We start from the raw sequence: 24,133 nt of genomic DNA on the forward strand, positions 1-24,133 counted from the left end.
ACAAATTAGAATTTGAAAGGCTGGCATTTCAATTTTTAGTAAGAGTATAATTTAGGCTTAAAAAAAACCCCAGGATGAAATTCATAAAAACTAGGGGTTGGGGGTTAGCTGGAACCAGGTAACATCAGGGAGTGAAAGGAGGTCCTACTAGAGAGGACACAATCAGATGTGTGGCATATGATTGCAAAGACAGGAAAGGCAAAGCAAAGCTTGAGATGTCACTAGTAAAATATGAAAGATAACAAGAATTTGCTCTGCAAGTGCCATCAGTTAACAAGGGACTGAGGAAAGGATAACTCTGTTGCTCAACACAGGAAAAGAATGACAAAGGAATGGTATCAGGAAATATAGTCTTTACTGCCTTTTCTGTTTCAGTCCTCAGGAACAGATCAGCTGAGACTAAATGACTGCTAGAAAGCTTCAAGTGCTGAGGAAACAAAATATGCTTCCTTGTGACCTTATTTTTTTAGATAAAATAGCTGAGTCAACAAATGACTTATCTTGGCTCTCCTAAAGATTACAATGGAGATGCATGACAATCTGATAAACATGAAACAGAGAAAACTACAACAGTGTGGGTGGATAGAATAGATAATCCTAATGAGTAATTATCAATAACTTGTGGTTATAATGGAAGGATTTATTGATTGCTGTTCACATGGCATAGAGGATGGATGAGAATGTATATTATTGAACTTACTAATAAAAAAGAAGATCTGGGAGGGACTACAGGACAGGATCCAAGTTTTCAATAAGCCCAAATTCGTGAAAGATTTGATAAAAAAAAAAAAAAAAAAAAGTAAGGGAAATTTAAAGTGCTGTGCCTGTGCAGGAACAACTAACTACAGAAATACAAGAGGAGGATGGACAGCTAAGTGGAATAATAGTTTATCATGGATCACTAATTGAAGAAGAGACAATAAATTCACATACTTACTAAAGAAGGCATGTACCATATTGGGATGTATTAATACCAGTACAACCAACTGTGTTCAGTCTTGATCATTGTACTTCAGAAAATGTGTAAGTCAGTGTGAGAGTCTAGAAGAGAGCAGTAATGTTAATTACAAGGTTTAAGAATGGGATTGACCTAAGAAGAAATGCTGAAATAATATGGTCTGGTTTGCCTTTCATTTAGACTCAGAATTACTTGGCAATTCTTTGAAGAATGTCCATTCAATCAAATTATGATAAATGGGCTTATATTGCAAGGTAGATGCCAGTTAGATTTTAAATATTTTTATGGCATGGAGCCTGAAACACTTTTTACACCTCCCTTGTGGATTACTTTTTCATCAAGGTTTTGTTTTAGTTTAATTTTATTTCTTTTATTCTGGAAAAAAAACTTTATTTTTAAAATCCCTTCCAGATTATATTTAGCTTTAGTGTAGTCCTAGAAATGTAGCTTGTTATTGAGAAGCTGGAGTCAGCAACAAAGAAGAGAGGCTGGGAATGCATAACTGCTTGTATCAGACCAAGATATCTTATCTGGGAGGTTGCCACATGAAATGATGAGAGAAAAAAAAGCGGTGAAAATGTTGTAAGAATTACAGTTTTAGTGAAAGTGGTATGCAACAATGAAACAGCATGGAGGGGTATAAGGAAAACAATCAACATAGTGGGTTTGCTACTCACAGTTCCTTGATCTTGGTACTACTGACATGCAAATTATGCCATTGAAATACCAACCATAGTCAGAGGATACAAGATTAAAATATTGAATTTATTGTTCACACAAATGACTGGCAAATGAAATGGAAGTATGTAAGTACACCAGCTTCACACTGTCATGCACAAACACAACGTAGGCAGAAGAACAGAGCAAGAATAAATATGCTGTACAGCTTCATGTTAGTCCAAATGTCAGATTATCCTGTAACTTTTTACATCACAGTAGAAACTTGAATGTTCAACATTGGTGGTTTAGATTTGCATCAGACAAAATAGTATAAAGAAACTCTAACACTATTTTCAGACTCTGCCTATTAGACCCCAGTTTTGGGGATTTTTTACATCTAAATGTCTAAGCATTTAAACAGTTTAGAAAGGCATGCATTTTGGCTAAAAAATACAATGATACTTCTGTTAGGTTTCAACAACAGTAGGGTTTGTGACATCTTCAGAACAATACTCATTTCAACCTTACCTAAAAAGAGCTGGATTTTATTCATTACAGCTAGAGTAGCGCTTGGAAGGAAATGTCATTTAATAAAAAAAATTGGTGGGGGTTTTTGTATGTCAGAAAAATGACTGTAGAACTGTATATGCAAGACCAGAAAATTATGTTTCATTCAGACACCATTCAGTAGATGGTTTCACTTTTACCTCTCCCTTTCTTTATACTAAGGGCTGGGCAGCTACATTGGATGCAAGTGCCTGAAGGATAATTCCAAGGGTGAACCTCAAATCACAGTGCAATTCTAACTGGGGCACATTACTTTGCTGCTCTCAGGAATGTCTACATTGTCAGATGTGCATTTAAGTGAAAAAATAGTCTTTTTCTCTTCAATCTTGATCTATTGGTCTCAATGGACTTTATTCTTAGGAAATATTTCTCATTTTTTAGAGTAGCACTGCACACAAAAAAGGCAATGGGAATCAAAGAAATTTGTTCCACTTACAGTCACCCAATTTCCTGAGATACTATTCCACCTTGGGAAATTCATTTTCAAAATTTAAATGAGTGCCTGTAGTACAGGACACAGAACTGGAAGGTTAGTTTTGTGTTTCCCATAGCCTCATATTTTGAAAGTATTTGTAAAAAATTCTAGATATTAAAAAATAAAAAGGTTTTATGTTGAAAGGCATAATATCAAACAGCTGGTAGGGAGAATAGTGTTCTTTATAAAATCAAACAAACAAACAATGTATCAGAAAGTACTGAACCATGGCTCTTCTTCCTCTGAAGAGTAGGAGATCAGTTTTGTCTTAAAAACGGAAAATTAGAAAATTTCAAACCCTTATTTCCTTTTCAGAATCTTTTTATTTCATGTATGTCTAATAAACCTAGCCAGTATAAAGAGAAGAGTCATAAATGTATTGGAATTTCCTTGTATGTGGGGGTTTAGCCTCTGCTCCTGGACCTGATTAAAGTGGCTGTGATATTTTTGTCTTTGACTTGAATGACACGTCTCACCCTGCCAAATTCCCTTTTTGGAAATGAAGTTCCTGTTGCAATTGCATTTTCTTTTACATTCATCAGTAAAGATAATTGCAGCTTCTGTTACTAAATCAGTCACCAAAGCTGTCCTTATTCAGCTTCTTGGAGTTGAGAAAACATTATTTGTTATTAACTCTATCTTGAATCCTTCTATCTTATCCTCCACTATGGGCAAACTAAAGCAGCTTATCTCATGGAACATTTTATGAGTCATACAAGCCATTAAATGAAAATATGGCCTTTTTGCTTTATAAATCTGTTCGAGCAAGCACGATATCATGATTCATGGACAATATTTTCTGATTTTATGTGTGGAAAATATGCAGTATCCTAATATATCTGCCTATGTGATTAGTTTCTTTCTTCCTTGAGTTTCTCAGTTAGACTTGACTCATCACCTAGATTAAATTTAGGGGCTATTATATACTAAATAAATAAATTCTTATAAAAGCTTATATATAAGTCCATGTCTTACATGTAAAATCTCTACTATTTTGTTACGATAGTGTGAATACATTAATTTATCAATATATTTTCATTTTAGTCTGCTCTAGTTTAACATCTTGTTGAATATTTCTCACAAAATTGAATGCTAAAAGCAGAAGTATAGATTTTTCTAGTATAAGTCTGTGAAAAATATTCATACAGAGAACATCAAAAGAAATTGAATATTCGGGGGATAAACAGGGTATAATTATGGAATCAATTAGGAGCAAATTGCAAAAACTATCCCTACATATACAATATTGTATTTTGCTTATTTTGGAATTAGAGAAATTTGAATTCTCATCTGTTTATTTCTTAGCAAAGCTGTGAAGGTGGGTGGTTTTTGGTTTTGGTAGGAAGAGGATTTGACTATTGCATTATGTATATGCATAGAAATCAAGGAAATTCCCCAACTCCAGTTCATTAAATGAATGTTAAAGAAAAACTATTTGGAAGGCAAGAGAATTTCCTGCTCTGTGTAGACATAGCATGAACATACTCTGCAAACCTTCCCTTCAGGTTAGTACATCATTTTTCCATCAAAATGTTCAAATACTGAGCCAGACATGTTTTGTTCCAGACATCTTTGTTTCAGTTAGTATTCAATGAAGCTTAAAAGAACTCTAAGAAAGACCATATGTCTAGATCTATTTCCTTGTTTACAAAAAAAAAAAAAAAAAAAAAGAAAGCCCCATGCTGACTTGCAACATGCCCCGCCTCAGGCTTTTGATTCCAGAGCCTCTGTCCCTGCTCCTCATTTTCTCAGTGCTGTGTGGTTCTTCATATAAGCTAGGTCGTTCTGCTTATTTCTCAGTTTCACAGTTTGATCTTTGACAATTACTTGATCACAGCCTTCCTTTCTCTCCATCCATATCTTCATGGAAACAGAAAAAGAGTGCATACAAAGGCACTGGAAATGGACTCCTGCTTTTTGTCCTTGTTTTCCAGTGAAACCTTTTAACGCCATAACATTGTGGAAGAAAATGAAATTTCATCCCTGGAAACCCAAAAATGACCAGGATATCTAAAAGCAGAGGATGCAAAAGAGAAGAGGGAAGGGGAAAAGGAAGGGGAAGAGGAAGGGGAAGGGCTTCTGTTCCCTTTCCTCACTATTAAGATTCCTGCAGAAATGAAGATATTAGTAACATTTGCATGTTTATTTTTTGTGCCTCAAAGTCTGATCACAGAGGGGACTCCCTGGACAGCAGATATTACATATGTACCTATTTAATTTCCAGGTATAAAATGAGAGGTAAGAGAAGGTGAATATTTTAAATAGGAAACACGAGATCACTATGTCTGCAGAAAATTTGTTGCTAGACAGTTGTTTTGACTTCCCAGGCAAAAGAGGAGAAGCTTACTATCCACAGGTATACAATATAGCAAATCTCTTCCTTCCAGGATCCAGGAATCATCCTGGTTCACTATCAGCACATCAAAAATACTGTTCAAACCACCGTGAGAAACTAGATATAAAGTCATTGCCCTTTAGAGAAATCTGAAGGGATGTTAATTCACTGGAACAATCTAATTGCTTTAAAAAGATGTACTGTGGGAAAGTATTAAAACTCTCTTAGAAAGGATACCACATAGAGTACATTCCTTCCAATTAGCACTAGACTAGCCCAAAGCACAGCAGAAGTCAGTCTAAGAAGGTGGTGAAATAAAAATAACAGCAGTAAGGAAGAAAGACACAGAAACACCCAAAGAAACTAAGAGATTAAAATGCAAGACACGTTAAAAAAACCAAAACCACCACCACCATCATCAAAACCCCAAACCAACAACACCCCACAAAAAAATCCCAGAGAAAACCACAACACAAATAAAAAATTAAGATTTGTTTCATCCTGCCAACAACAGCAGCAAAAGATTTTTTTCTTAATGAAAATGAGAGAAAGTCCAGCAATACTTGGTACCTTAATACAAAGAAAGGAAATATAAATGAAAGGGAAACTCCTGGGTTCTGATATAATCTGGAAGTTTGCAGTGTGGTACCATGCTCTAGGAAAGAATTCTGTAATATAACCACCAAATATTAATCTGAAATTTAGTTTAAAAACCCTTGTTGAACATCCATACTACCACGTCCATGGTATTTTCAATAAATTTCTGAATATTCTGCCAAGCTTCTGTGGTTTCTTGGATTATGACACTGAGCAGTTCAACCCATTACCATGTGCTTCAATTTTTGCATTTCAGACATGGCAGTCTCTCCTCTTTCTTGAGGAATGGGTTAACTGCTTTTGGGTGCAATATTATAATAAATAAAAGTAGCACTTAACTGCTAACCCATTTTAGAAAGGTATTATCGCTCCAACAGAATGGGCTTTCTACAGAAAGGCATGGGTTAGAAAGGCTCATTCAGCAAACAGAAGACCAATTATTTAAAAAACATATGAGAAGACATCTCCTTGTCTCTCTCTGTCTCATCTTATGCAGATTTTCTTTTTATGTGCTTTGATTTTCTCTTCTGCAGTTGCTGAAGTACAGTTCTGTAGAGCTGTAGGGTTGCTAAGAAAACTTCCCAGTCTGACCATTCAAGAGACTCTCTGTCAGTCACACTCCCAAGGCCAGAGAATTTCGCTGCTGGGACTGAAATTCTTCCCGGTGGGCAGCTCCAGTGCCCCCCCTGACTCCCCACACACCTCACTCTCACACAGTCAGGCCAGGTTTCATTACCAGATCAACCCCATATTTCCCATGTCAAAATCTCAAATGTCTTGTTCCATAAAGCAATTTATTCCCGGTGCAGTAACACAGAAACAGCCACAGCTGGTGCCTCTGAGGAGGGACCCTCAGTAAAGAAACCCCTGGGTTTTTCATAGCCTCATGTCTAATCACTCCCAAATCTCCTTCCTCTGAGCCTTCACTCCTGCTGTGTCCCTCAGTGTCCATTCACCTGGCTGGCACCACCCTCTTTGTGCCATTTGTTAACCAAAGGGTTGGCTGTTCACGGCCTCCTGTTGTTCTGGGCTCCCACCCAGAGAATCTGCATCTCAATCTGCAGTTTGGAAACTGAGATCCCTGCTCCAGGTGTATTCCTCAACAGTGTTTGCTTGAGTAAGAATTTCCCATGCTAGCCAACCCAAGGAATTGATTATTAGGATAAAGTTGAAATGTGTATTATTGAAATTGAAATTTATATTATGCCAGAATGGCAATATTACTTCTCAAGAAATAACTTCATTATGACACTTGAATCCCAAGCAAAAAAATAGACAGGAAGATAATTTCCTCACACTTTCAAACCTCTACACTGAAACTATTCCTGAAATCAAGTAGTAGCAAACTCAGGTGGCTAGAATATTAGTTTCTGTGACCACCAAGGAAGGATGGTGACACCCAGTCCTGGACCACAAGAGAAAAACAAACAAAAAAACGATCAGGGTCTGTCCTGAGACTTTGGCCAGAAAGAAACATGTTACACAGAAGACAAGCCTCTTCTACAAGGCAAAGATATCAAGATACTCCACCAAAAATTGTTCATTGAAGGTAACTAGGTCCATGTCCCTAACATTTATAGAACAATAACCATTGAATTCTACACAAAAATAATCCAAAATATCTTCAATACAGAAAGGAAAGATGTTAAATCAAAATCTGGATAGAAATAAGAGGGGTTTTTTGACAGGAAAGGGATAAGCATAATGTTTTACCAATTCAAGGATCACTGAAAATATGTTCCCTCCTTCTTGACTTAGGATGAGTTGAATTATGACAGCATTCCTCACATCTTTAGTCTGCTTTTTTTAAGGAAGTCAGTCTATTAGAGCTCCAGTCAAAAACAATTTTCAGTGTTTTTGTTTTTCAGAATAAAATCAATGACTGTGAAAATTAACTTCCCCTTGTATCCTTTTCATATATTTAATTAAGCTCCTTGAAAGACCTGATCTGAAGCTGATTGCTTTTAACCACATTTTAAGACATAACTTTTAAAAGTATCTTTCTTAAGTTATATGTATTTTAAAAGAAGATAAATCACAGCTGTTATAACAAAACACAGGAACACAACTTTTTTCCAACATAGTCAATGATTTTGGTGATTTTTTTTTTTTTTTTTTTTACCAGCATGTAGCATTATTTTGTAACAAAAATACAAAAGAAAGTAAAAAAGGTGGTGGAGAAAGGGCTCAAACTTCTTTAAGGTAATCAGGGGGAATGAATTTTTGGTTTTGTTTCAGATTCCATTTAAAACATTGGCTTTTTCTGTCCTTCTAAGATAGTGGTCAGTAGAAGGATGTTGACAAGACTGCAAATGGGGACATTTGAATGCTTGTATTTCACATATAAACAATGTTATACCTTTATTAATGTGAAAGTGCCTATTGGACCACCCCTGACAAATGAAGTGTAAAGAGACGTCCTAATTTGCAAAGAGTAGGGGGAATCCTTGGGGAGAGAAGGAAGAGATACAGCACACCAGGTTGGGCAGTGCCTGCCACGCTCCCAGTGGCATCACCACCTCCCCCTTCAACAGGCAGCGCCCTCTCCCATGGGATGGGTGCTGCAGGCAGCCAGCGCCCCACTCTTCGTAGGTGTTCCTTAATAATCTCTGGTCTTGTGCTTTATCTGTTGTACTCCTGGTATTGATTCTGCACACATACTTCACTGACTCTCAATCAATAAAGTGCCATTACTAAATCAATAAACTGTTTCAGTCCTGATTTTGTTTCAACTAAGTAGATGGAGCAGTTTATCTCCCAGAACACTTAGTTGTTTAGTTTTGATTTGCATTCTTTCTATTATGTCCAGGAATTCCAATCAGAGGTACCATTTGGCTAGACATTAAAAAAAATAGTGGAACAAACATTATCACTTTTCAAGTGTTTAAGAGTTTCAGGATTTCTTAAATTGCTGTGCAATTTCCAAAATACTTCTTTATTAACATTAATGTGATCAACAGATGTAAAAACCAGAAAACTTTCTTCTCTATGCTCATTTGATGTTATTCAGATCATTAACTACGCTTTATCTTATTTTCAGTTTTTCAGCTGAGTTTATCAATATTTTAAGCATATTAGAATTTCATAAATATTTTTCACAATACTTTCTACATAAAATTTAAATTCTTTATTAACTTTATTGAAACTCAGTAAATACCTCAGAACCTAGCTTAACTTTAATGTTGCACTTAGAACTTATATTACATGCATTTCCTTATTTCTGCATTACCAATGATTATTCTAAGCTTTTTAATTGAGAAAGTAAGTTTAATCAAGAAACTAGCCTAGCCAAGTCTTGCTCACAAATGTTTAAGAGTAAGCTGCATGACTGCAGGTTCACTCTACAGAAGAATATTTTTGTTTAACAGAGTGGTAATGGGGGAAAACATATTTTTACTCATTTCCTTGGAGAACAAATTGTAGCCATGTCAAGGTATGCTATTGCTTAACATAATGCAATTTTCTATTTCTTTTTCTATCTGTGGGTTTGCACTAAGAAGCCCTGATCAAGATCATTCCATTTTACTTGACATATTAAAAACACAGAGCTAACATAAAGCCTACTTCCAGGAGTCTAACTAAACAGTTCAGATCTAAGCAGTCAATGTCTTTAAGAAGCAAACATTTAAATCTATTATTCTGAATCATAATGCAGAATTATATCATCTTACCACACATTCATTATTTTATTATCAGTGGATATGCCTTGAACTCCTTTCATCCCAAATCAAGTAAATTAAAACTAAGAAAATTTAATTATATGCAATAATACTCAAACACTGTATTATTTATAATTCAATTATTGCTTCAAAGGCTTGAATTACAGGCATTCATCCACTAATCTGGACATCTTTCCTATAAATTACACATCACAGCATGCAACAGTTGATCTTAAATACATGTGTCTTTTCTTACACCTTCCTGTCTTGGTTTTATGCCCATGAAATTGTAGTGCTGGCACTGCATCACCACCTCCTAGAAAATTATAACACCTGTCCTCCAGGTTACAAACACTGAAGAGCAATGATGTAAGAAGCAACCCTACACTCAGTTTCTTAGCATTTGGTTAATTCTTAGTCCTTTTGTTCATATGTGTTTCTATGAACTGCAATCAAAAAACCCCACATTTTTTATCAGCTTCCTCTCTATATGATTTTATAAGTATTTGTTATACCTGCCTCAAAACAAGAACAAGAATACTCAGGTAGCAAAGCCAGACTTTCCTCCGTAACTGTGGAAGTTATATAAAGTATTTGTCATAGTAACACCACAGCTTCACATCCCACCACACTCCCAGTCCCAGCCCCAGATTTTCACATCCGCTTCACTGTGCCCTCAAAAATACACATAGTTGCATAATAAAAATTATATGGATTCAGTATTCTAGTTTTGTAGTTGCTCTGCTAAAACTATTTTCAGACTAGGACCCTCATTCTGAAGTTATCAGGATGGGGTTGACCACGCATTTTTTCCCAACCCTTCAAATTCAGGAGAAGTGGAAAATTATTATTATTACCTTATCTGCTCCACAGTGAATGTAGAATTTTGTTGATGTAATCTAATCATGCTGCCCTGGAAATCAAGACTTAGACTTGACAGATGTTTCATGATCTGTTTTTTCACAGTTGAAGCAATAACATATTTAAAAAATCAATTAAATCTCAATAATAACCACAGCCCCATCAAATACAGTCATAAACAAAGATGTGGAAAAAAAAGTCCTCCAGAAATACAAAAGAAAATATCATAATAATAGAACAATCCATGGAATCTTGTTTTTCACAGTCATTCTAATAACATCTATTAAAAATTGCCTGAAAAAGCCACCACAAATGTATAAACTCCCATTCTTTGAGGAATAAAATAAATCTCCAGAACAGTGTTTCTCAGAGTATGAACTGTACCTCTTGAATGTATGGGAAGAACTTTGTTAATGTACAAGGTGAGGAAGAGTTTATGCAGGTGAGTGCTGGGTGGCACACAGAAAACTTTCAAGGCCAAAACTCTTCCTGCCTCTGCTGAACATAAGTGTTGAATTATTCACTTACATATTGGCAAAATCTACCTAATATTCTGTATGGGGTGCAGGTGCCCAGGTGATGGCAGTGGCAGTGGCTGTGCCATCTGTGAGGAGAGTCTTGGGCTGCCCCACCCTGGGCACAGCTGTTTCCAGAAGTCTCCAACCCACCCACCACAGGGCACAACTGAGCCACGCAGCCAAGGGGGTGACACCTCTGGGAAGGGGTATTTAAGAAAGGTCAACATGCCACACAGGACAGCACAGAGTGACAAAGAAAAAAAATTACTCTGAGAAACACCCTGGTAGATATCCAGGCTAGAATAGAACAAGGGATTACCTTGCTGACCACAGTGCAGGCAACCTGTCCACCAACAGCCCATGTAGGATGTGGTGGATCAGAGAACCATCTGTAGCCTGTGGAGGACTCCATTTGGCAGCAAGTGGACATATCCTAAGGGAACCTGCAGCCTGTGGAGGTCACACACAGAGCAGGCTCCTGACAGAGGCTGTGGCCTGTGGACACAATCCACACTGAAGCAGTTCATGAAGGTCTATACCCCATGGGAGGGACACCTTGCTGAAGCAGGGGAAGACGGTGAGGAGGAGGAACAAGTGGCAGGGAGAAGCTGCTCTGGACTGACCAGGACCTCCATTCCCCTTACTTCTGCAGTACTCAAGGACTAGAGGAGACACAGGAGTCAGAAATTGAGGAGTGAGGTTGAGCCTTGGAAGAAAGGAGTTGGGGGGAAGCATTTCACGGGTTGACATTGTTTCTCACAACCCTAATATGTTTTTAATTAACAATAAACTATGTTGACAGTCTTCTCCAAATCAAGTCTGCTTTTTCTGTGATGGTGATTGGTAAGTGGTCTCACTGTCTCTATCTATACATGCAAGTTTTCTGTACTACCTTCCACTCTGTCCTGTTGAGGAGAGAGTGAGTGAACACCTGGATGGAAATTTGGCAGTGAGCCATCCTTAACCAAACAGATATTCTTATGTCTTTTGTCCGGATAAGGAAACAAAATACACTCCCACACCTATGTTCTATGTAGATATGGAAGCAGAAGCTGTTCTTTCACACAGATCATCCAAGAATATGAAGAGAGATCTCAGTAAATTTCATCTTGCATTCAGTATACAAAAAAACAGTTGGTATAGTTTGCATTTTAAATGTTTTAATTGATAAACATTGGATTTTATCTCTGTTACCCAATCTATTAAAACTGTATATATTTTGTCTAATGTGCACAGGCCATATATATACTTGATCGGATACAGAGCATCTTATGTATGAGTCTTATTCACATGTGAACTTTACAAGACAGAAGAAAGAAAATAGCAACATAAGAAGATTGAGGAGGGAGCATGGGTCTAGTTTAAGAGATGGAAACAAGCAGTTTGACTGTGCCTTCATGAACAAACAGTGGATTCAGAAGCTCAGAAAGAGCTGAAAATTTTTCTACTGCCCCATGGATATCTCAGAACAACAGAAAATTTCCACCAATTTTCCTCAACAGAAAACATGAAGCAAATGGCTGTATGATTTTATTTACTTCATAATATTTAGTATAATATTCTGGACAATATACATGATGAATAACATAATGGTTTCAAGTTAATGTTGCGAAACATTGTGAATCAGCTTCCAAGGTACTGAGGCAGAAGGTGTATTTCTGTTAACAGCAGAAATGGGTATTAACTGAAGATGAATAAAGGGAAGGATTCATTTGAAACCAAAATGATAAACCAAAATCAATAGTAAAATGTATTCACATATTTTCCTCATTTTGTATTGATTATAAAATTTAAGCTCTTGCTGCTCAACACAAATTAACTTCCATTTGGAAATGTAAAATAAATACAGCAAGTAAGGGTATTGAAAAGAAAATTTTCAATGATAAGTGTGGCTCTTACATAGTTTTTTTCAAAAGAGTTTGTTAGATCAGCTGCACACTGGATTACAAAATCTGAAATGAAAGCTGAGCAAATCATACCCAGATATACAAGAATATAGAAACTGAAAGAAACCTAAGAGACAGAGTAACTGCATATTGAAGGATACAGTTTGAATCCCTGGATGACACTGCAGATAAATACATGCCCATGCAATGGATTTATCTCCTCTGTCTAAATCATCGTAACTAATTTTTGTCAATTCACTTTCTAGAAATGCTGATACAGAACATTTTCTAGACTTTTTTAGTCTTTCAGTTAACTGGTACTATTAAGTGTGGTTTAAATTTAAGATGTATTTTTTTTGGTGATATTTGAGCCAGTGGCACTATAGAGATTTCACAGAACTCTAATAAAAGCACTGAACTGTATGAAGCACAGAACTGCTTTATAGATCACTTGTTTGGTGAAATATTTCCGGTTTTTAATTATTTTAATTACACAGATTGTTAAAACAAATATGGGCTAAAATAAGGTGTCTAGAATGAAATCTAAGACCGTGATTCATATCATCTATGCTTTTATGGACAGGGAATAAATATCAAGGTATTTATCCTAAGATACTTTTGCAGTAAATAGAAAGGAACACAAGCATGCATAAAGCCAGCTTTAAATGTCTTGTTCACACTACTGTTTACCCAACTTTTAGATGCCTAAGTTAGATGGGATAAAGCCTATCAAGAATGAGTTCAAAGAATATACTCTAAAAATTAGGAATTCAGAATAAGACAGAGCTTAAAATAATGCAAAATTAGGTGGGAAAGAATATTAAATATTAAACAAATGGTGCTAACAGTAAAAACCAGTCACTAGGAAGAAATAATGTAAATAGACTGAATCAGTGATGGGATTACAATACAGAAATTCTTTCATCAAAAGGCAGTAACATCATTCACGGTAGGATAATTATGCTTGAAACTGGAAATTAAACACTAATGGCCTGCATACCTAAACTTTGACCTCTCCTGCCACCCAAGCCAAAGCTCATATTTATCTACTCTATTACCATGTGTATTCTGTGGTCAGAGAGACATTGCTTTGATATTGTACAGTGCAGAGTAAGCTTTCATCTGTTCTGTATAATCACAGAGTTCTCCCTAATGATGTATTTACATAAAACATATTTCTAGCCTAATTTCAATAGTGAAGTCAAGGAAAACTCTCAGAGAACCCATGCAAAACCTTAGAAGTTATTTTTACTGATGATGGCAATGAATGTTTCATAATACAAATCTTGGATATTTTTGATTGTTTGGCTTTCCAAAATTGAAATGAATATGTATATGCATCTCTATTTCATGCTGTGCTGTTCTTAGCCTAATTGCATTTCTACTTTGACTTGACTTCTGTTTCTGAAGCACTTAATAAAAAAATGGGTATATATATGTATATATTTGTACATTTTTCATACCAAAAGTTTTAGATAAACTGACTTTTAAGAGAAAAATATACTTGGTCCTTTACTACTCGCAATTAAGAAAAATGCCAATGAAAACAATCATACAAACCAACAAATGTTAATGGCCTGGGTCAAACAAAATATGAGCATTCAATCATGGGTGTATATATAAAAATAAATATACAGTTGATTTTGCACAGATTTCTAAATTTTGCCATTTGTTTTAAAAGGATTAAATTATTTCATTTCCATAAAAAATTCATGGACAAAATATGAAATTTAGAGTTTGATAAGAAATCAGGAAGCAGCAGATCTGATTAGTGATAGAAATTAAAGAAAGAGAGGTATTATACATTTAGTAGTTCAGTAGTTCTAAAGAACTCTATTCCTTAAGAGAAGATAATGTACATAAAATTCAAGGTTATTAATATTATCAAGTATTTATGGTTGCAAAGCTCTTTTGGAATGAAAGGCAAAACCTAAAACTTATTTTGTGCATTTCAATTTCAGAATGCACAAATTCTGCATAATTTTCTTGTACTTTGGAAATCACATAGTTTATACAAAAGAATGAGGAATATCATTAGACCTTGAAAAAGTAAAAGAACAGGATGCTAGAAAGACAAGACCACAAAAGAGAATTAAAGAAAAAAGGAAAAAATCCATAAAACATTTTTAATGAAAGTTGCTGTTTCTCTTACCCTGTTGTTAGAACATTTCAAAATGGAACAATTTCTTATTGATTTAGAGAAAAAAAATACCAGTAACAAATTAGTTGTATTAGACAAATAAATTCTTTCAAGGATTTTTTATTTAAAAATAGTTTAAACTGTATATCTTCTCAGTGAATGAAGTTAACTTCTTATATGCAATCACACAAATCCTATTGGAATTTGAAAATTTATTTTTTCCTCCTTAGTCTTCTAGAATCATGAGTTCAAAATAGACCATTTCAATTTCTGTGCAAAACTATCTGGTTTTAAATTAATTTCTGCAATACTTTACAGAATTGTTTGCTTATAATTCAAAATATGAAGCAGCTTTAACTTTGTGTGAAATCCTGAGTGCCATTTATAACTTCTTAAATTTGTAATTCCTGTAGACCATCAATAAACCAGACTCTATGCAATGGGTGTTCTTTGACCGTAAAATAGAAATTATTTAAAAACATTTCTCAATTCAGAGGAAAAATGCAATACTGCCAATGAAGCAAAGAGTTCTGTTTCTTTTCTACCTTCTTATTTTTCTTCTGATTTGAATGTCAAAGAAGTAGAAGTAGGTCATCTGGAAAAATTATAAAAATGTAAGCGTTGAGGATTGAGCTTTTCGTCATTTCACTGAAAAAAAGGCAGAAGAATTTTAGGCATGAAGATGCAACAGACATTACTCTGTCCATCATAAAACTCTAAAAGTGCATTGAAGCAAAAAATAAAAAGATAATGTGGTTAAAACAGAATGTGGTTTGCTGTAACTTCAGTACATACTTTAAATTAAGATTGTACAGTTGGTATTTTTTTTTTGCCAGTGACATAAAGACTATTCATAAATATACACACACTTATATCCTATATATCTAATATAAGGTGGTTTTGGTGTAGCATTTGAATAGATATATATCAAGTTTATGGTACAAAAATAACCCTCTTTACATTATCACACCAACTAAATATCAGATGTCAAGGTTCTACTGTTTCCTTTTATAAATTACCAGGAAAAAGTTATTTTTGAGATGACTCACTATCTCATTTCTGAGATACCTATAGGCAACACTGACACATCAAAACAGAGAGGGACAATAGAAGAAAAGTGTTGTCACTTTTCTTTAAAGGAAGAATAAAATTCAAAATGTAAAATAATTTCATACTTAATTTAATAATGCAGTTTTCGTTTGAGACACAGAGTACAGCCAGTGTTGCTTATGATAACAGATTAAATCACTTTTCAGGTTTAGAGGGTAGTTAGCCTAGAGAAACAATCAATAGTATTGGAATGAAAACATCTCTCTTATTACAAATATAACTCATTATTAACTAATTATTCAATACATATTTCACCTGCTGTGAAGCTCCCAGTGACCTCAGTGAGATAAGACTTTAGTGTCTATTTTCACAACTGTTTATAAAGCTTCCATTGCCTGTTACTCAGATTTATTTTGCATTATTTGAAATGGCCATAATTAAAAATATTGACACATACATGGTAGGAAAAACTGTTGCATCAAACTTATTTCAAAGAACCAGCCCAAATAAATTATATTTGTTATCACTTGGCAACTATGAAAAAAATCCTTTTTCCCCATATGCATATTTGGTGATTCAAACCCATGAATTGTTAATTAGTAGATACAATTATATAACTAAACTGTTTCTTTAGCCACATCATTCAGTAACTATTCAAAATTAAGAAATATTTTAACCAACACCATTATTACTGTAGGATCTATAAAGCTCAGTAATGATCAGAACTCCTTAATATTACTTTAATCACTAGCTCCTCTCACCTGTCCTTAGACATCTGTAACTTAAGTGTGCTAACAGCAACTTTAAAAGCAGCTCTTCCTTTTCTATTCCACCATGTCAGATATATTTAATTTGTTAGAACACATCATATTCTTCCTCTAGGAAGTAGTCCAAAAGCCCAGATGACCACAGCAGACTAGATATTTAGATGGTTAAATATCAATGAATGAGTCCTACCTCAAAATACACTCTTTTCTCCAGAGAGTTTATATGTCAGCAAACCATATCAGTAAATTCCTACTATAGAATGGCCCCAGTAGGCATTATGCCTTGTTTTGATGGCAATACTCTAGTAGTGACATATATTATAGTAGTCACAGCTAGGAGAAGTGATAACTTGAAAAAGTTCCCAGAGCTTCCCCTCCAAAGCTGTCTCCAAATCAGATGGGCACTGTGAGTGAGTGTAGGGAAAGGAGTCCTGTGCTACTGTAATCTTTTCAATCCAGCTTCACCTGCACTGTTGGACCCTCGAAGAAAAGGACTTCACATATCCTCACCTTGCAGTAGCTGGTCAGCCAGAAACTTAGATAGTTGAAAACATTACTGTGCTTTATTTTTACCTCGAGCTCTAAATTTAGCCCCAAATGTTTTGGATCCAACAAACACTTAAGAGACATACATCGTTCAGCCTCATCTGATTTAAACATCTGGGATTCTTCTCTAAAGAAAACATTTGAATTCTTTGGTTGTATTGAATAAAGTGTCTGCTATTTTAGGAGCTAAATTTGAAAAGTAGATTTTAATGTGCAGTTGCATAACATACAAATACATTGATACAGGAAATCCCTGTCTACTGATATGCACAAACAATGACGTTATACTACAGAGTTAATCTCTGAGTTGCTAAAACTTAGAGGAAACAGATTCAATTCACAAATCATTGCTGTAGCACTATACAATAAATAAACAAAAATTCATTTCATGGTATTTCAATTTTTATGGTATTGCACCATACAGACGCAGTCTGTAGATTGCTATTACTTCTACTATAAAAATTGTAATATTACAGTGGTGACTGGTAGTGTGGATCTAGTTAAAGGTCTGCCAGTTTTTTCCATTATAAACCTCTATTTTAAAGGGCTTGGAGCTCCAATATAAAGTCTTCTTCAGATGAGCTTGTTGTAAACAGCTTACACACACAGAAACACAGACACACTTAACGCACGTATCTATGATTTTCAAAGTTAAATCTAAAAAAAACAAATAAAAGTGCAACAAAAGAACAATGACCTGGATTCACTAGGAAACACATCTTGAAGCAACACTAAAAGCCTGGAAATACGTAGTTAAGCTCATGCTACAAAAAATTTTAGAAAACCAGAATGTATTTCTTTTTGTCTCTGTAGGATAGTCAGAACAAGTTGGTAGTAACAGTACTGGTTGTCTTACAAAACTTTAGGGAGGCTCCCGTAGATCATCCATCTTTCACCTACTCCATTAGAAAAGGGAAGTTGTGTTGATCTTTTCCACAGTATTTTCATGACTTATCATAACTTTCTCAGTCTAGTCTTCCCACACTTGTTTCTCATGTACATACGTAATGAGACAGAGGAAAAAAGAAGTGTTAAAACAATAGATTTAGCAGTAATGAGATCAGAAATCAAAATTCCTTAGGGAATTCTGAACCTATTTCTTAAAAAATGGAATTCTGAACACTACTCTGTTTAAACCATTTTGAAACAGAAAACCTAAGCTTTTTTACTGAGTCAAAGAAAAGACAAAGTAATAATTTAATGTTCTTCCTGTCACAAACTACTGTAAGAATAAAGACAGCACTGCAAATATTTTTTTCTATCTGTAGTGTTAATATATTGTTGGATTTTGCAATACACAAGGACATGGAGGCTTTTATCCACTAAATTTCTTTAATTTATTGCAGATTGTCACAAATACTGCAAAAAAATTGCCACTAACAAGTATATTACCATAAATATCCTTCTGACTACCAAGTATACCTATGATTAATTATAGATATATAATATACATGCTATTACAAATTGCTTTCAGCAACCAATAATATATTATCAATAAGGAGTATGGCAGTGAACAATCATAGAGCAACAACCAATAACAGCAACAACCAAGTAGGATCACATTATGACACTGTGAACTTACATTAGTGGAGCAAATTATCAACAATTAAAATGGTAGATATACTTATTATAGATATGGATATGGATATATAATAACTGTATCAAGCGTATTAGATTTCAGAAGGGATCTATCCATCCTAGAGAATAAACCAATTCCAAAGAGGGACCCAACCATCCCAAAGGGGACAGGACAAAATGAACCAACCATGATCCATGCTGCTGAGTATAGAGTCAATCGGCATGTCCAGGTACAGTCCACAATCTCTTAGAATGTTCGTGTGAAGTTCACCCTTTTTATGTAAAAAATAGTGTGGGCTGTACGGAAAATTCTCAGAGAGAAGGGCTCCATTTTGGATGAAAATCAAGTCTTTTTCATGTCATAGAGACATAAGGTGACATTATCATTTCAAGCAGTCAATACATGCTGTTAAGTTCTATTTTTCATTTGTAGCATCCAAAAGCCAATTTTCTTTTGTACTTTTCTATTCAACATCAACTATGTGCTTGTTTTTTTTCAAAGATACACAGGAAGGCCATTTAGAAATGGAGACCACTTCCTATACTACTATATTTGTATAGTTTCAATTTTTGCTTACCAACATATACTAATTTATTTCTAAGATTTTTATAAATATAAGGCTATGATTTGTTATAGGTTTTAGCTTCTTCATAATCAATGTCCTATCTTTTGTTGCACTAGTTATATCCCCATTGGTGGCAGTCATCTGTATTGCATAAACATAAAATACAAAGTTGAAAAAATTGCTCAATACTGTGAAATAAATCATGAAGCAGACACAGTGATTTATGAAGAAAAAATATTTGACTTTGTAAAGCCAGTGGCTGTATTTAATAAACTAAATATACTTGAAATCATATTCAAGATTTCATGAAAACACCACTGAAAAAGGAAATATTTTAAACATGAATGACAACAAACATCCTGGTAAGCAAACCCAATACATAATATTTTAGCATAGACAATGCTCCTATGGACATATGACAAAGACCTTGAGTCCTTCTTTGAGAGGCTGTCCTAACCAAGATTATTCTGAAGGACAAGAGAAAAAATGTTGATTTGGTTACAGAGGAATTTACTTTATAATCATACTCATAATTGTACTACTAGTAATGGTGGGATTTTTCAACAAGTCCCTTTTTTTCCTTTTCTCAATTTGAAGGAGCTGAGCAGTCATACATGATGTGCATGTAATTTTATATTAAGAAATGCTATATAAGTCTCCCCTGCATCCACAAACTTTGGATGAAATTTGGAAATTGTGATCCTTCTCAGGTATTTCTCATGTGACTGGTTGGTTTGGGTTTTTTCACATAAATTGGGCAATATTAATGGGCACGGCTGTAGATTTCATTTGATGCAGGTGTATGTTTGCACAGCGTATGTGCATGAAAATATCCACCTGTTCATTAACAGATGATTTAAATATGTTTCGATATTTGTTTTCAGCTAAACAACATAATTGGAACACAGTATTGATACTGAGCCAAAGTGGTCTGAATGAAATACTGAACACATAATATGACTCTTGCTCTTCCCAACTGTGTCAATAGAGTTTATTCATAATCTAGTGATAGCTTTGGCACCTCGGAAACTATTGAACAAGAATGGAGATGCAATTATGCCGGAGAGAAGTTCTTACATTGTTCTTGACAAAGATTTTTGTCAAGATGATAGTTTCCTTACACAGCTGTGATTGGTACCATGCTTCAACCACTCTTCTGGAGCTGCACAGGAGTTTTTTTTCTTCATAATTTTTTTATGGTGTTGTTGGTTTTGGTTTTTCCAATCAGCTTTGTATATCTATAAATTAATATAATTTGCAAATGATACATCTTTTATTAACCATTAAATCCATTTCCACATATCATCTCTTAACATTATGATCAATAGCAATTGTCTATGGATTTATTTCACACATATTTCAGTGTTTCTCTTTATGGTTTTCAAGGGAAAAATTACCCTTTAGTTTGGATTTTTAACTCAAACTGAAAATAAGTATGCACCATACAAATTCTTTACTACTCCTGCTAACTATGTACAGTTGTCACACTGGGTGGATGGCAGTCCTGCATTGGTCTGTTTAAGCTAAAATGCTTCACTGTGAGGAGTTCCACTCATATTCACTTTTTCAAGCTTTTCCCTGAACTGGAGGACTGTAGAGAATTTGTATGTTTTCAATCTGCAATTTCAGTGTCCATAAATTGTACTTAGATGTTTTTCTATAGGAAGTTTTGTATAAATTGACTCCTGAAGTTTGTGTCAGAGGAAGGATGGGTTCAAAGGTGATGACTCAAAAAAATATAAGAGAGCTAAAACATTTCTCTGCAATTTCCCTTAGCACAGGTCAGAAGAGTGAAAGAAAATGAAATACACTTTTAACATATTATCATGTACATAAAGTAATTTTAATAGTAGCTTTGTCTTTCAACAGAAACTTCCTCGCAGCCACAAGATGATAATGTTCTAAGGAAAGATCTACATTTAATTCTAATTACAAATTTTCCTCCCATTTTAGAAGCTGTCACTTACATGTGTCTTACGGTGCCATTTCTCCTAACATTTTCCTCCTAAAGCCACTGTTCAGCAATGACCTTAAAATGAATATAAGACATTCTATTGTCAAACACAGCATTTGTACTTTACAGACAGGTATTCTGACTTGTTACTTAGATATCAAACAGCAATAGCCACTCAAAAAAGCGTATCAAACCACTATCAGTTGTTGTGGTATCCTGTGGCTAGTGGCCAGAACTTGATATGTTGGATCACAGAACTGTATAGTGCATTTTGCCTGTTGCCTGTAATGAGCCTGGATATTTAATGAAGGGAAAAATGAGACCATATTGCTTGACAATTTTACAGTAAAATCCTGGAAATGTATACCTTCCAAAGCCATTTTTTATTATCAAAATTGTTAATTGATTTTTCTGGAAAGAGAGAGAGGAACTTCAGCTTTTCTAACATATTGATAAAATATATCCAGGACCCAGTGAAGTGCCTGATGAGTCCAGTTTAGCCCTCAGTGATTCCTCTTTGTGGTGGCAGATATCTGCATCTCATTTACAGGCATGATTTTTGTGCTCCTTGCCTCTTGTCCTGCCACTGGCCATTACACAGAAGGGTCTGTTTCTGTCTTGCTTCTTCCTTCCAGTCAAGTATTTATGAAAATTGATAAGTTTCCCTCTCAGCCTTCTATTCTTCAGGATAAAAAACCCTCGCTCTTTTAGCTTCTCATCCTAGAAAGCTGACTTAATCACTGAATTACCAATTCTTTCTCTGTCTTTTGTTGTTGCTGACTAGTGATATCAGGTAAATTATGTCATAAGAAATTTCAAACTTCTGCTTCCTATTTCCACACTGGAAAGGACTCCATACTGTCCACTATACTGCAATCCCTCTGGACCATCAGTGTAGCTATATTACCTTTTGGATCCACTACTCATCTAGAAATTTTCTCAGTTCCTTTCGGGAATATAGCCTTTAATTAATAGCATGATCTGTTTACAATGCAAGATGGGAATATACAGCAATATTATGAGCTGTTCCACTGATGAAGATAAATGACCCTGATGGATTTAATGACTTCCCAAGACTATACTGGTTTGAATGGATGCTAAATCCTGTGCCAGTTCAAATGGAGAAAGGATGTGATAAATACTATAGCTGAATTGTACATGCCATGTGTAATTTCTCTCTCATATTCTCATTGGGAGAAAACTATACACTAGTGTAACTGACATGTGGGAAGGGAAAGGAAGGGAAGGGAAGGGAAGGGAAGGGAAGGGAAGGGAAGGGAAGGGAAGGGAAGGGAAGGGAAGGGAAGGGAAGGGAAGGGAAGGGAAGGGAAGGGAAGGGAAGGGAAGGGAAGGGAAGGGAAGGGAAGGGAAGGGAAGGGAAGGGAAGGGAAGGGAAGGGAAGGGAAGGGAAGGGAAGGGAAGGGAAGGGAAGGGGAGTGGGAGAGCAATACAACTTACATATTATATTACTACAAACCTTATACCAGGTTCAAAGTTTCTTGACCTAAAAGAACTCCCACAAAGCAGGTAATTCATGCAACATAAACTGAACCAAGTAAATCTTTTGCGATTAAGGATTTTGCTGTAGGTTCAAATAGATTTTGTTGTTGTTGTCTTCTCAGAATGGAAAGAAGCCTGAAAAGAAATAAAGAAGCTTATATATCTCCTTAATATTATGAGGTTTTAGGTTCATATATTTCAGAAATTTACATATATACCTTTATCCACCCTTATCCATTAAGATATCCCACTTAATAAGTCAGCATGATCTATGTATGTTCTAATTCTTCAGTGAGTGTCAAAACAAAAAAAAAAAAAAAAAAAAAAAAAAAAGGAAAAAGAGGAAAGAAAGGACCACTGTTTGATATAAAAAAGGAGATAATTTGCATTCTTTAAATAACTGTTTTGAAGTTGTCTGAAGTAAATGCAGATACACATAATGATGTCTTTCTAAAGAACTGTGTGATGTTCCTGAAAAATGATGAGATTATTTTTTCCTATCACAGAATCACTGTGATCAAGAAGATTAAAAGAAATAGATGATTAAAAGAAATACATACATACATACAGTTCAATGTTGATCTTGAAAAATTGTGACCTGCCAGCCAGATACAGTGTTTCATATTCATAATAAGACAGTCAAAGGCAAATATGCCTTTCAAATATCTTTGGGAAACAACAGACTTAATCTATTGTACATGAAGGAGGCAAATCTCAGAAATTAAATATTTGCTCTTCAATTGATTGCTAACAACCACTACTTGTGTATGTCTAGTGATTAACACCTTGAAGTTCCCAGTTTTTCTCACTGTAAATTGATTTTTCCCAGTATTTAGTAATGTCCTAAGTATAGATCAAAATCATCACGTTTGAGTGAATGTCAAATCTTAGAGCATGTACTCTGTACAACTATGATGAGTCTGCATTTTGAATTTACAATGATACCTATTAGGAAAAAAGCCACAACAAAAACAAAACCCAACAAGTCTTTCAGTACACAAGAAGCATGAAAAGCACTTCTGTTTTGAAAAGTATGATCAATATAATAAATCTAGAATGAGTTATAGGCATTAAACAAAATATTTGATTTCTTAATGTGCCTTTTGAGGGAAGACTAATCTAGGACTCTACAATACAGTCAATGCACTGCTTAAGAAGTGACAAGAATTAAAGGAGGGATAGTGAGCTCATAGCATCAATAAACATGTGAAAAAAAAGGAGGGGATGGTATCTGCTGGTTGTGGTTTCATTATGATGTCATTGAGGTATTCAGAGAAAAAATAAATTGGTCACAACTTTGCTGAGTGGTTCATGTCTAGTTGTTCAAATACATCATGGGAACATCCTTCCCAGCTGGTTTATAGTCTTCTGTAAGAATATCCTACACTACTGGATCAGATAAAAAATTATACTAAATTAGACAAATTTAAAGAAAAAAGTTAAAAGAAAAAGCTTAAAACACCCCCAACCTAAAATAAAGTGCCTTGATCTTTAAGTTGAATAAAAATTGTCAGGC

This window comes from Coloeus monedula, assembly GCF_965178545.1.
Source record: "Coloeus monedula genome assembly, chromosome: 1".
NCBI classification, from domain to species: Eukaryota; Metazoa; Chordata; class Aves; order Passeriformes; family Corvidae; genus Coloeus; species Coloeus monedula.